Below are 13,039 nucleotides of genomic sequence, written 5' to 3' on the forward strand. Positions count from 1 at the left end.
AATACAAGGAATGGCCAGCACAAGCACTGGTATGGGTTTGTTTAACACCCAGCTCCCACAGTTTAATGGGAAGAACTATGATTATTGGTCAATAACTATGACAGCCCTGCTTGCCTCCCAAGACTTATGGGAAATAGTTGAAGATGGCTTTGAAGAACCAGCAGATGAAACTGAGTTCAATGCATTAACTCAAGGAGAGAAGGATCTGCTGAAGAACAATAGGAAGAAAGATTCAAAAGCCCGTGTGTTGTTGTATCTAGCAGTAGACCAAAGTATGTTTCCAAGGTTAGCAGCAGCTAAGACAGCCAATGAAGCATGGCAAACCCTCAAGACAGCCTATCAAGGCATGGAGAGAGTGAAGACAGCAAAGCTACAATTGCTGAGAAAGGATTTTGAGAACTTGAACATGAAGGAGTCAGATAACATTGACTCATTCTTCACTCATGTGATTGGTGTAATCACACAAATGAGAACTCATGGAGAAACCATTGAAGACAGAAGAATTGTGGAGAAAATATTGAGGGTCTTACCCTCAAGGTTTGATGCCATAGTCACCACCATTGAAGAGACAAAGGATCTCTCAAGCTATTCAGTTGATGAGCTGCATGCATCACTGATAACACATGAGCAGAGGTTGAGTAGGAATGAAAACTCATCTCTTGAGCAAGCCTTCAAGACCCAGATGTCCTTTGGAAGAGGCAGAGGTCAAGGCAGAGGAAACAAAAGAGGAAGAGGCAGAAGCCAGAATAGAGGTGGAAGGAACAACTCATCAAATGCACAAGGAAGAGGCAACAATCCAAATCAGAACCAAGGCCAAGGCAGCAGCCAACAAGGAGGACAACATCATGCTCAAGGACAGAGGTATGATAAATCTAATGTTCAATGCTATTATTGCAAAAAGTATGGACATTATGCAAGTGATTGTAGAAAGAAACAGCATGATATGAACAGTAGACAAAATGCAAATGTTACAAGAGAAAACAGCAGTCAAGAAAATGTCCTGTTAGCTTGTAACATGGCTGAAACACATAGTGAGGACATATGGTTTTTAGACTCAGGTTGCAGCAACCATATGACCGGAAACATAGCCTTCTTTTCTGCCCTAGATAAAAATGTGAAATCAGAAGTCACACTAGGAACTGATAGTAAAGTGTCTGTTATGGGAAAAGGAGAAATAAAAATACTTTCAAAGCAAGGAGAAAGGAAAACCATAGCAGATGTATACTATGTCCCCGGAATGAGATGTAATCTCTTGAGTATTGGACAGCTTGTCCATAAGGGCTACAATGTTTTCTTTAAAAATGATGTGTGCACCATCATGGACATACCACCCAGCAAAAGATGCATTGCTGAAGTAAAGATGACAAGGAACAGGATGTTCCCTCTCAGGATCAGGGCAGATTTGAAAAGCAAAGGTGAAATTGCAGCAGTCACCCAGGAGGCTTTCCAAAGCGTGCCAAAGGATGAGAACTGGTTATGGCACTTGAGATTTGGGCATCTAAATTTTGGAGGTCTAAACTTATTGAGCAGAAAAGGAATGGTAAAAGGATTACCATTGATAGAGAAACCAGACAGCCTATGTGAAGGCTGCATTTTGGGAAAACAACATAGAGAAAGTTTTCCATCAGGGAAGAGTATAAGGGCAAAGACACCCTTAGAGATTATCCACTCAGATTTGTGTGGACCAATGCAAGCTCCATCATTAGCAGGCAGCCTATATTTCTTGACATTCATTGATGATTTTACAAGAAAGACTTGGATATATTTCCTTAAAAACAAAAGTGAAGTCTTTGAGAAATTCCAAAACTTCAAAGCACTTGTGGAGAACCAAAGTGGGCTGCACATAAAAGTATTGAGAACTGATAGAGGAGGTGAGTATATCTCCAAGGAATTCCTAAGATTCTGTAGAGAAAATGGAATTCACAAACAGTTTACAACTCGGTACACCCCACAGCAAAATGGAGTTGCTGAAAGGAAAAACAGGACCATTATGGATATGGCAAGGAGCATGTTGAAGGCAAAGCATTTGCCAAATGAGTATTGGGCTGAAGCTGTACATTGTGCAGTTTATATATTGAACAGGTGTCCTACAAAAGCAGTCATGAACAAAGTGCCAGAAGAGGCATGGAGTGGGAGAAAGCAAGGAGTCACCCACATGAGAGTTTTTGGGTGTGTGGCCTATGCACACATTCCGGATCAGCTAAGGAGGAAGTTGGACAGCAAAGGGGAGAAATGCATCTTCATTGGATACAGTGATGAATCCAAAGCCTACAGGCTGTACATTCCATCTACCAAGAAGTTCTTTGTCAGCAGGGATGTTCAATTCATTGAAGAGGAAGCTTGGGATGGAAGCATAGAGAAAACAGTGAATGTCAAAAACTGTTTGTCTCACGATGAAGATGAAGAGGAGGTGGCTGAAATGAATCCCCAAACAGCAGCACCAACACAAGGACAGCAAGGGACACCATTGAGGATCAATGAGAGTGCTTCTCCAAGCACACCACAAGGAGGAAATTCAAGTGCATCTTCAAGCACTTGCACACCAAGTGAAAGAGGTAAGAAATTTAGAAATCTAAGTGACATTTATGAAGAAGGAATGAATTCCTTATTTGCCTTATTTTGTCATGTTGATGATCCTATTCATTTCGAAGATGCAATCAAAGATAGGAAATGGATAGAAGCTATGGATGAGGAGATGAATGCCATAGAGAGAAACAAAACATGGGATTTGGTTGAGTTACCAAAAGGCAAAGAAGTCATTGGTGTGAAATGGGTCTACAAGACCAAGAGCAATGCTGAAGGCAAGATTGAAAGGCACAAGGCAAGGCTGGTTGTCAAGGGCTACAAGCAGCAGTATGGGAGAGATTATGAGGAGACTTTTGCACCGGTTGCAAGAATGGAAACCGTGAGAGCAGTGCTGTCCATAGCAGCACAAAACAAATGGAAAGTCTACCAAATGGATGTGAAATCAGCATTCCTAAATGGAGTGTTAATGGAAGAGGTCTATGTGGAACAACCTCTTGGATATGAGAAGAAAGGTGAAGAGCACAAAGTGTGCAAATTGAAGAAAGCTCTTTATGGGCTGAAGCAAGCGCCAAGAGCATGGTACAGCAGGATAGATTCATATCTATTGGATAATGAATTTGACAAGTGTGAAGGAGAACCCACAGTCTACATCAAGGAAAAGGATGGTAAAATTTTAATTGTTGTCTTATATGTTGATGATGTTATTTTCACAGGTAATGATGATCAGCTCATTAAGAATTTTAAATCAGTCATGAAGAATGAATTTGAAATGACTGACATGGGTTTCTTGAGATACTTCTTAGGCATAGAAGTAGATCAAAATGAAAAAGGAATTTTTATATCTCAAGCAAGATATGTAAATCAAGTTCTGGGCAGATTTAACATGCAAGAATGCAAGGCAGCAATCACTCCCACAGTGATGGGATTAAAGCTCAGCAGAGAGGACAGCAGCAAGGATTTTGATCCTAGTTTGTATAAAAGTATTGTGGGTAGCCTTATGTATTTAACAGCTACTAGGCCTGATTTAATGTATGCTGTTAGTTTAATTTCCAGGTTCATGGAGAGGCCAAAGGAGGCACATTGGCAGGCAGCAAAGAGAATTTTGAGGTATGTCAAAGGCACCAAAATGTTTGGAATTTTATATCATGCCTCAGAACATTCAGATTTGGTTGGGTACACAGATAGCGATTGGGCTGGAAGTGTAGATGATCGGAAGAGCACTTCCGGTTATGTTTTTAATATGGGTTCAGGAGCCATTTCATGGGCTTCTAAGAAGCAGTCCATTGTAGCATTGTCTACAGCAGAGGCTGAATATGTGGCAGCTACAGCAGCAGCATGTCAGGCAGTGTGGATGAGAAGAATGTTGAGAAGCTTAGGCCAAGAGCAGGCAAAAGCGACAGTGATTTTTTGTGACAATAGCTCAGCTATTGCTTTGTCAAAGAATTCAGTGTTTCATAAGAGAACGAAACACATTGATACAAGGTTTCACTACATCAGAGAATTGGTGAACAATGGAGAAATTGTCTTAGAACATTGCAGGACTCAAGAACAGGTAGCAGACATCTTGACAAAGCCATTGGATCAGAAGAGCTTTGAATTTTTGAGGAAGTGTCTAGGTATGACCGAATGCCCAGCTGTTGAAATTAAAGGGGAGTGTTGAAATCTAATTTCAATGTAGCCGTACGCTCCCCAAAACCGCCAGCAAAAACCACAAACCCGGTTTAAAGATTTCTCGGACCGCCTACCTGCAGAGAATGGTTTTCGTACACAAGGGCCCGAGAAAATATGGAGCTGACGCGTGGTTGACCCCTGACGTAACGCAACGTAAGAATCTCGGAGGTTAACTTTCAGCACTTGTTGGTCTTCCGATATTGTTGTCCACCGTTGGATGTGCTCTCGTGTTTTCCGCCGTTGATTGATTAAAGCTGCACACCTGCATACGACAAACATCAAATTAAAGTTATGCGTGGAGTAAAAGACTTATGGGTTGACCGCCGTATAAAAATTTAATGAATTTATGTGTTGTTCGTAGTTTTTAGGTAGATGCTTTTAATATAAGTATGGGCACGTATAATATATGTTTTTATATATATTCTTATACGGCATGTATTAAAAGAAAAAGGTCGTATGTAATAAGTTTATGTTTTGAGTGTGTTGATTTTTTTTAATGAATGTATCGCACATGGTTGGAAAGTTTTTTTTACACAGCAGTGTAAAAGAATGATGGCGCAGTAAAAAGGAGAACACACAGCAGTGTGTAAAAAGAAGAACCAGGTGATGTAATTTTTGGAATAGCAAAAACCATGTGTGGTTTTGCACAGCAGTGCATAAGGAAAATGGTGGAGCCAATTTTGTAAGCCTGTGTAATTTTGTTTTTCACAGCAGTAATCTTATGTAAGTCTTTATATTACAGCAGTAAAGTTTTGTTACAGCAGTGAATGTAAAATGGGATTTACAGCAGTAAACCCAGCTCAGTGAATTCTCAGGTGAAAACACAGTGAATTTTTTTTGTTGAATGTTTTTCTTGTGGTGAATCCCTCTCAGTAACAGAGGATGAATATGTATGAGGAAATATATTTGTGAATAGAAATGTTTTGTGTCAGTTTAATGGTTTGATCTGAGTCATTTTGTTTCTAAGAGGTTTTCTGTCAAAAGATTCTGGACAGAGTAAACAGAGCATTGGCTCTGTGGTAAACATATTGTTTGTTTTTGGTATTTTGCATTAAAAATACCCAACAACAACTTCACTCATTCTGGTCACCTTCCAATGTGGCCATCAACTCTTAAGTAAATACATAGAATTTATTTTCCTGGGAAGATATTATTTATAGTTTCCTCATTCTAAATACATGTTATGTAGTGCATTACACAGGGGATTCGCTTCCTTGACAAGAAGGCTTCAGGTAAGAACTGTCGTTTATCCCTAGTTTAAATAGAGAAAACTATATTTTTATTATTTTCTCCCAGCGGAAAAATTAAACTTCTTTATTTCCCTTAGTCGTTATATGTGAGGTTCCTTCTGCTAAAAGGGCTTGTGGGTTTGCAACAATTGCTCTTGGGTTTTCAACTTGCAATTGGGCTCTTGGTGGCTCATAGCTCAACCCTTCGGTTTTGCTGGTGTCCCCTCCTTGACCTTTGTTCTACAGTCTTTTCTTCATTAAGAGGGTTACAAATACCTATTTTGCTTGAACCTCTCTAGAGTTTATAGGATTTGTCTTTAATTATTCCCAGGGTTTTGACGAAACCCTTTGGTTCCTTAAATCTTTCTCGAGGGTTACATGGAAATAGTGGGGCTGTGTAGTTGTTCCTGTGTGTTGTAGCACCTAAAACCCATTCATAATGAAATAATTCTCTTTTAAGCTATATTTCTGGTTATACTATGTGGTAAGGTGTAATGGTTATTCTTGGACAATAGACCCATCTAGGGCAATTGGATGTATTTCTCTTGAACATTAATTCAATATTTAAATTTTACAAGTCTTAAGGGTTTTGTTGTTAAGGAAATTCTGTGCGAAATTTTATATTTATTTTCCCAATAGCCACTCGAAAATGTTGTTTGTTGATAATTACTTTACTTAGGTCTTGGGGTTGTTCATTGTTTTCATTTTTCCAATAGCGACTAAAAAAATGTTCTTTGTTGATAAGTACTCTACTTAGGTCTCGGGGTTGTTCATTAGGTTGTTGGGTCACTAGTTGGGCCTTCTATCTAAGCCAGGTTCCATATATAGTTGTCATTTAAAAAGATTTTACCACACCAGTTTTATATCCCTATATGTTTTCGCTTTGAGAATAGAACTTGTTCTTCTAATTTACATTTACTTCACTATTCTAGCGCTAGCTATTAAATATAACTTTCATGATATACTAATCATGATCAATTATGTGTATATTTACGTTTGTGGTGGATGAATAAATGGGTTTTGGATCCTCTTCTTACTGACTTCACCCCTTTAGCACCTAGAATATATTATTTATAGGTTTTAGACTGTTCCCATATGAACTCCAGTTTGTTATAGGGGTTACTAACCACCTAATTCTAGTTGTGATTATAGTAATACCTTATATTGCATGAGTTTTTTTGTATGTTGGTACTTCTGGTACAAGGGAACAACTAGTCGCCATGGCTAAAAGCATTGCCCAAATTTATGGAAATGTCAACTTAGGAGCTCCAATAATATAATGAATAAATGGGGTTTGGACCCTCTTTAGGAACCTACCAATTTCACCCCTTTAGCACCTAGAATATATTATCTATAGGAGTTCACACTGCTCCCATATGAACTCCAATTTGTTATAGGGAACTAACCGCCTCCACTTGTTTTCTTCTAGTTGTGATTATAGTAATACAATTACTTATTATGTCCCGTATAATAACAAGAATCATATGTTGTATGAGTTTCTTGTATGTTGGTATTTCGGGTATGAGGGAACAAGTATTTGGCATGGCTAGAAGCTTTGCCCAAATTTAGGAGAATCATCAAGTTCAAAGCAACAATAATATAATATATTAAAAATTAATATATATTAAAAATTAAAATAAAATAATTAACTTATTTCCATCCAAATCTTGCTAATCAAATTCCATATTGAAAAGAAATATGTAAAAGAATGAGATTTGAAACACTACCCAAAAAATAAAAATTTTAATCCATCAACAATTTTCCAATCAAATTCCTTGCTAGCAAAGAAACACGTCAAACTCCCAAAATGGAAAAATTACTATGTGATTTCATGCAATGCTATAATATTCAACATTGAAATTCAAGTTTGGAAATTTATAAAATGAAACTAATTAACACACTACTCTTTCTCTTTCTAACCATCACTCTAATTAGTCTTATCATTAAAGCTTCAAGATAGGCATTTCATGCAATGCTATAATATTAAATTTTGAAATTCAAGTTTGGAAATTTATAGAATGAAACTAACTAATACACTACTCTTTCTCTTTCTGACCATCACTGTAATTAGTTGAATCCTATTATTAAAGCTTCAAGATATGTTTAACTGTAGACTTATTTGCAATTGTTGAAATTCAAGTTTTGCAACAGAAGTTGTCAAGGAATGAATGGAAATTGTCTATATTTTGTTGAATCCTTTGCTACATCTCCATGTATTTATGCACTCTAGCCTTGACTTGATATGTATCACTTAAAAATAAAAAAATGGCACCATCCCTGTTCAAAATAGGTACACAAAACATCAAAATCTACTCAAAATAAGCCTAGCCCGTGACTTTAGAAAATAAACAAATGGTACCTTCCCTGCTCAAAATAAGTACTTGAAACATCAAAAGCTACTAAAAATAAGTACTTGAAAGGCCAAAATTTGTTGCATTGAAGCTCCCGTAAAGCTCCAAAGTAGCCATTGAAGCCCCCAAAAAATTTGGAGCATTTCCGTAAAGCTCCAAAGTACCCATGGAATCTCCCAACAATTATGGAGGGTTTCCTACCATCTCCCAAGCTCCCGAAAAGCTCCAAAGTAACCATTGAAACTCCCAACAATTTTGGAGCATTTCCTACCAACTCCCAAGCTCCTAGGAACATGAAACGTGGGGTACTCAATTTTGGAGCATTTCCTACCAAAAGCATTCCTACCAACTCCCAAGCTCCCAGGAGCAGGGAAGGTGGCCTACGTTTTCTCTAATGCCTGGGAAAGGTACCCATGTAACTATGCAATCATCCCTTGAGTAATAATAAAAATAGCGAGTTTATTTTTACAAACACCCAATCACGTCAATATCTTCTAGACATATATATTCCACAATTAGGATTTTCCAAATACTCAAAACCCTAGTTTATCTACTCTTAAAGAGTAAGAGGAACAAAAATCTGGTTTTCACATAAACAAACATAGACAAACATTACTTACCGATCTTTATCATTTCCATTCATGATTCAGCTATGGAAATACACGTTCCATATCAATTTACAAAGACACTCCTAATTTTAGGAAAACAAGTATGTTTATCTACATACATTCAGACAACCAACTAATTAGATTGGAAATTACGTCTCATTTTCCTCTCATTCTCCTCTTTAGCCATTTTTACTTCGATTTCCATAACAATTAATAGCGAGACATTTTTATTTCCATTTCCATAACGGTTAATAGAGCATCAAGACTACTTAGTCCAACCAAGAACTCACAAAGTTTAGGGTTTCCACTTGCTCTTTGTCCAACTTAAGAACACCCTTCCAGTATCATCCTAGCTCACCAACTCTACAGTGTCCTATTCGAGGTATTCAAGGTTCTCAATTTCTTCTCTCTCCTTTCCAATTCCTCACCTTCCTTGACTTTTGGTCTCTATTGAGATATTTTATCTCTAGAGAAAGAGGTAGTAACTCTTTCAACTCTAATTGAAAATTTTCTTCTAAGGTCTTTTCCCGTGAATTAGAAGACTTGTGATAACTTTTCTTTTTAAAATAAAATACAACTTTTAAACATTTAAAGTTTCTTTACTAGCCTTTTCACCTAGTCCAATGTTTTCTTATTCTTGCGCAATGAAAACAAATAACAAAATATTTACAATGTCTCGGAGCTTTACTCAATATTGCTTTAAGTCTTTATATTAAAATATTTTATTTATAAATAACATTCAATTTTATTAATTTGATATTAAAAATAATGAATTATATATACAATGTGTGAGAGCTTTCACAATATTACTTAAGTATTTATATTAAAATATTTTATTTATAAATAACATTGAATTTTATTAATTTTATATTAAAAAATAATGAATTACATATTTCTCTCTTGAGAAGTGATTGGATTTTTTTACTATCTATTACTCTTTTTTTAGCACTGAGATATTTTATTATGATCAAAATTGAATAATTCTTTTTTATTGATTTGTCCCCTTATACATGTGTGAAGTATGTTATTCAAATAAATTAGTTAACACAGATATTCAAACAGTTTATTCAAGTTTCATCTTAAATTACTTTTAAAACATATATAAAATATTCAACTCATTCAAAAGTGAAAATAAAAGTTTTTGAAACTTCTAGCTACTCTTTTTTTTTATAAATTTGATATAAAATCATGTTATATAGAGATTGAAATTTTGTATTGTCTCCTTCATATTGGATTGCATTGTGAAAAGGGACATAGTGAAAATCCACATTAGTATTGTTTTATAATGCTTTCAATTAAAACTATATATATTTCTATTTTTAGTTTCTATTATAGCTGACACTATTTTTTATTTGAAGAATATTTTCTTTTATTTTAAAAAGGAACACGTCAATTTGAAATTAAAGAATCCAAGGAATTACACATCTCCAAAAATAAAAATAAAAATTAATTAAATTATACTTTATTTTATATTATTATTATTAATTATAAAAATAATTAATATATGTGCTAAACATAGATATGACAAGAAAAAACATAATAAAGAATAATAACAAATAAGAATTCAATGTCATAAATAAAACTAAGTCATACTGCTAGAGATGACATTTTTTAAATTAAATTCAAAAGAAAAAAAACATATAAACCACTATTCAAATAAATATCATCCTTTATACTTATTATTTAAAAAAAAAATATCTCCCATAAATCTAATTGAGCCTAGAGGTGCATTCTATAGTCCAGTATGATGAGAGGCTCATTCTACAACCCACCATGATGTGTAGCGATGTCTCATCAAGCCAATCATCAAAGTTGAAATAAATGCCACCCTTTATACTTATTATTTAAGAAAAAAAATTAAATATCTCCCATAAACCTAATTGAGCTTAGAGGCTCATTTTACAGCCAAGTGTGATGAGAAGCTCATTCTACAACCTAGCATGATGTGTAGCGATGTCTTATGAAGCCAATCATCAAAGTTGAAATTTTGTCGGCCAAAATAAAACATTAAAAAAATTAAATAACTATACAAAACATTTGAATAATGATAGCTCATAAAAAAATTTACACATGAAAAAATTAGATGCCTCTAAACTCATTAAATCCTTATTCAAAATAGATCTATATTAATAACTATAACCAATTAAATTAAAAAAAATTAAATCCTGTTACAAAATAAACCCTTCTCCACTTAATTACTCACAATAAATAACTAAACATCTTCCACTTACAATGTATCCAAATGTTGGGGAGATTCAATCAATATATATACACTATATAACACTCCATGCTCATACATTCTAAATGAAAACATTCATCATTAGATATAATTTCAACTTGAGTGGGCCTAATGTTTAAGAGCATGTGTTTCCTTCTAAGAGGTCACAGGTTCAAAACCAAAGGGGTAGAGTATGTATGCCTTTGTATACTTGGCAGTCAAATCACTGCACGGAGGTGGACCCCTTACCCACAAACAAAGGGGTCTCATACACCAATTTGGTGGCTGACTTGGTTGTAACCTTAAAAATAGATATTACTATTATATTATTATAACTGATTTCTACATCCAATATAAGTGGTGTCAATCTTAATGTCAATATAAAACTAATAAAATTACACATACAAAAAAATATATCCCATATAAGTTGGGTCAATCTTAATCTCAATATAATACTAATAACAAACCTATCTGGACTTAATATTCTTTACACATCAATGGCGACTGGCATTCTTGGGATTGTGGGGGAGATAAAATAGGAATCATGTCCCCTGTATCAATATGCATGTTCCTGGTTCTCCTGTTATTTCGTGTCATCAGCCCTCATGGATGGGATGATTCTCCCATACAGGCAGCTGTCACGCTTTACATGGAGAAGCCCTCAGATTCTATTGCACAGAAATTTGAAGGGGCTTTAATGAATTCCCTAGCAGTTGTCCTCCTCATAGCTGTGCTCACTTTTCTTGTTGTATTACTTTACTATTACCGGTCTAAGAGGTATCTGAAGTGTCACATGTATATTGCTACATTTTTGGTGCTGGCTTGCATCGGAGGAGCAATTTCTGTTCTTATAATTCAGGCCTGGTCAATACCTGTGGATGTCATCTCCTTCTCAATATTTCTTTTCAATTTCGCTGTTGTGGGCGTCCTTTCAACTTTTGCAGCCTGGACGCCGATTGTCATCAAACAGTTTTATGCTGTAACAAAGTGTGTATTTTGGCTTACTTATGCACAATACTCCCTGAATGGACTAGTTGGGCGCTCTTGGTTGCTTTGGCAGTTTATGATTTGTTATCAGTTTTAGCTCCAGGTGTTCCTTTGAATTTGCTGGGAGATCTTGTCACAAGTACGGGCGAAGAAGTTCTTTCTATGTATTATGAATCTCGACCCACGGTCCATGGTAATGGTAATGGTGCTCATTTTTATTTTTATTTTTTAATTTAGATTAGAGATTTGAGAATATTTTGAAATTTAAAATTTAATATTATATTTTATATATCGGTAAAGAATTTTTTTAATGTATTATGAATTTCGACTTATAATTATACTCTATTTTTATTTATTTATTTAAATTATAAATTAATGGTGCTCATTTTTATTTTTATTTTTTAATTTAGATTAGAGATTTGAGAATATTTTGAAATTTAAAATTTAATATTATATTTTATATATCGGTAAAGAATTTTTTTTAATGTATTATGAATTTCGACTTATAATTATATTCTCTATTTTTATTTATTTATTTAAATTATAAATTTTGAAAATATTTTGAAATCCGAAACTTCATACTATTTTTCATAGAGTAAGAATCTTAAAATTTTTAAGAATCTTAAAATTTTCTCATCTGAGAAAGTTAAGCGAAATAACCAGTCTTGAATATGGAAAAACATCTACCCAGGAGAATTTCAATCCTAGTGACATTAACCAGACAGTTGAATCTGATAGCCCCGGAGAGGAATTTGAAATGGATGACGTAAGGGCAGAAGTAAGAGAACAGAGAATTGCGATTTTAATATCACCAGGCATAGAGTTGGGCCTGGGAGATTTTGTGGTATACGGTGTTATTGTGGGTAGAGCTGCAATGTATGATTTGATGACAGTCTACGCTTGTTATGTTGCGATAATTTTTGGGCTTGCATGTACACGTCGACTAGTCGATGTATATCAACGTGATTTATCTGCTCTTCCCATCTCTATTTCTCTGGGAGTTGTACTTTACTTCGTTACACGTCTACTTATAGAGCCTTTCGTCCTGGGACTATCTACAAAGTTTATGATGTTTTGATGTGTTTTTCAAGTTGTTTTTAAGGAGATTTTTTGGAAGTTTTTTCGGTGGGTTTTTCGGTCAAAATTTGGCAGCAATTTGTTGAAATCGCAAGTTTGATAGCTAATTTTTACACAATCAAAGCGTCTCATGGGTTTTTCAGGTACCGAATCCAAATATGCAGTTAAAAAGCCATTTTAACTAATACAAATCAAGGTTTAACCTCAATTTTTTCCCTGAATTTAGTCACCGGAATTTCCAAAAAATCACACTAAAGACAACTCCGAAAATGGTAAATGCTAAGAGCTACACTTATGAGATTAGTTTTAATAATTACACACACATTTACAAATGGTTTGTGGATTGATGAACAAGATATTTGAAATTTGGAT

At 34.9% G+C, this 13,039-nt stretch overlaps 1 pseudogene; it reads left to right on the top strand.

Moving 5' to 3' along the window:
- Window positions 1-7,962: 7,962 nt before the first annotated feature.
- LOC149166088 (presenilin-like protein At2g29900 pseudogene) lies at window positions 7,963-12,668 on the top strand (annotated as a pseudogene).
- Window positions 12,669-13,039: the final 371 nt, after the last annotated feature.

The sequence above is a fragment of the Pinus tabuliformis genome, chromosome 5_1 (assembly GCF_031772625.1).
Source record: "Pinus tabuliformis cultivar Carrire ecotype Pingquan chromosome 5_1, CPIR1, whole genome shotgun sequence".
Taxonomy (NCBI): domain Eukaryota; kingdom Viridiplantae; phylum Streptophyta; class Pinopsida; order Pinales; family Pinaceae; genus Pinus; species Pinus tabuliformis.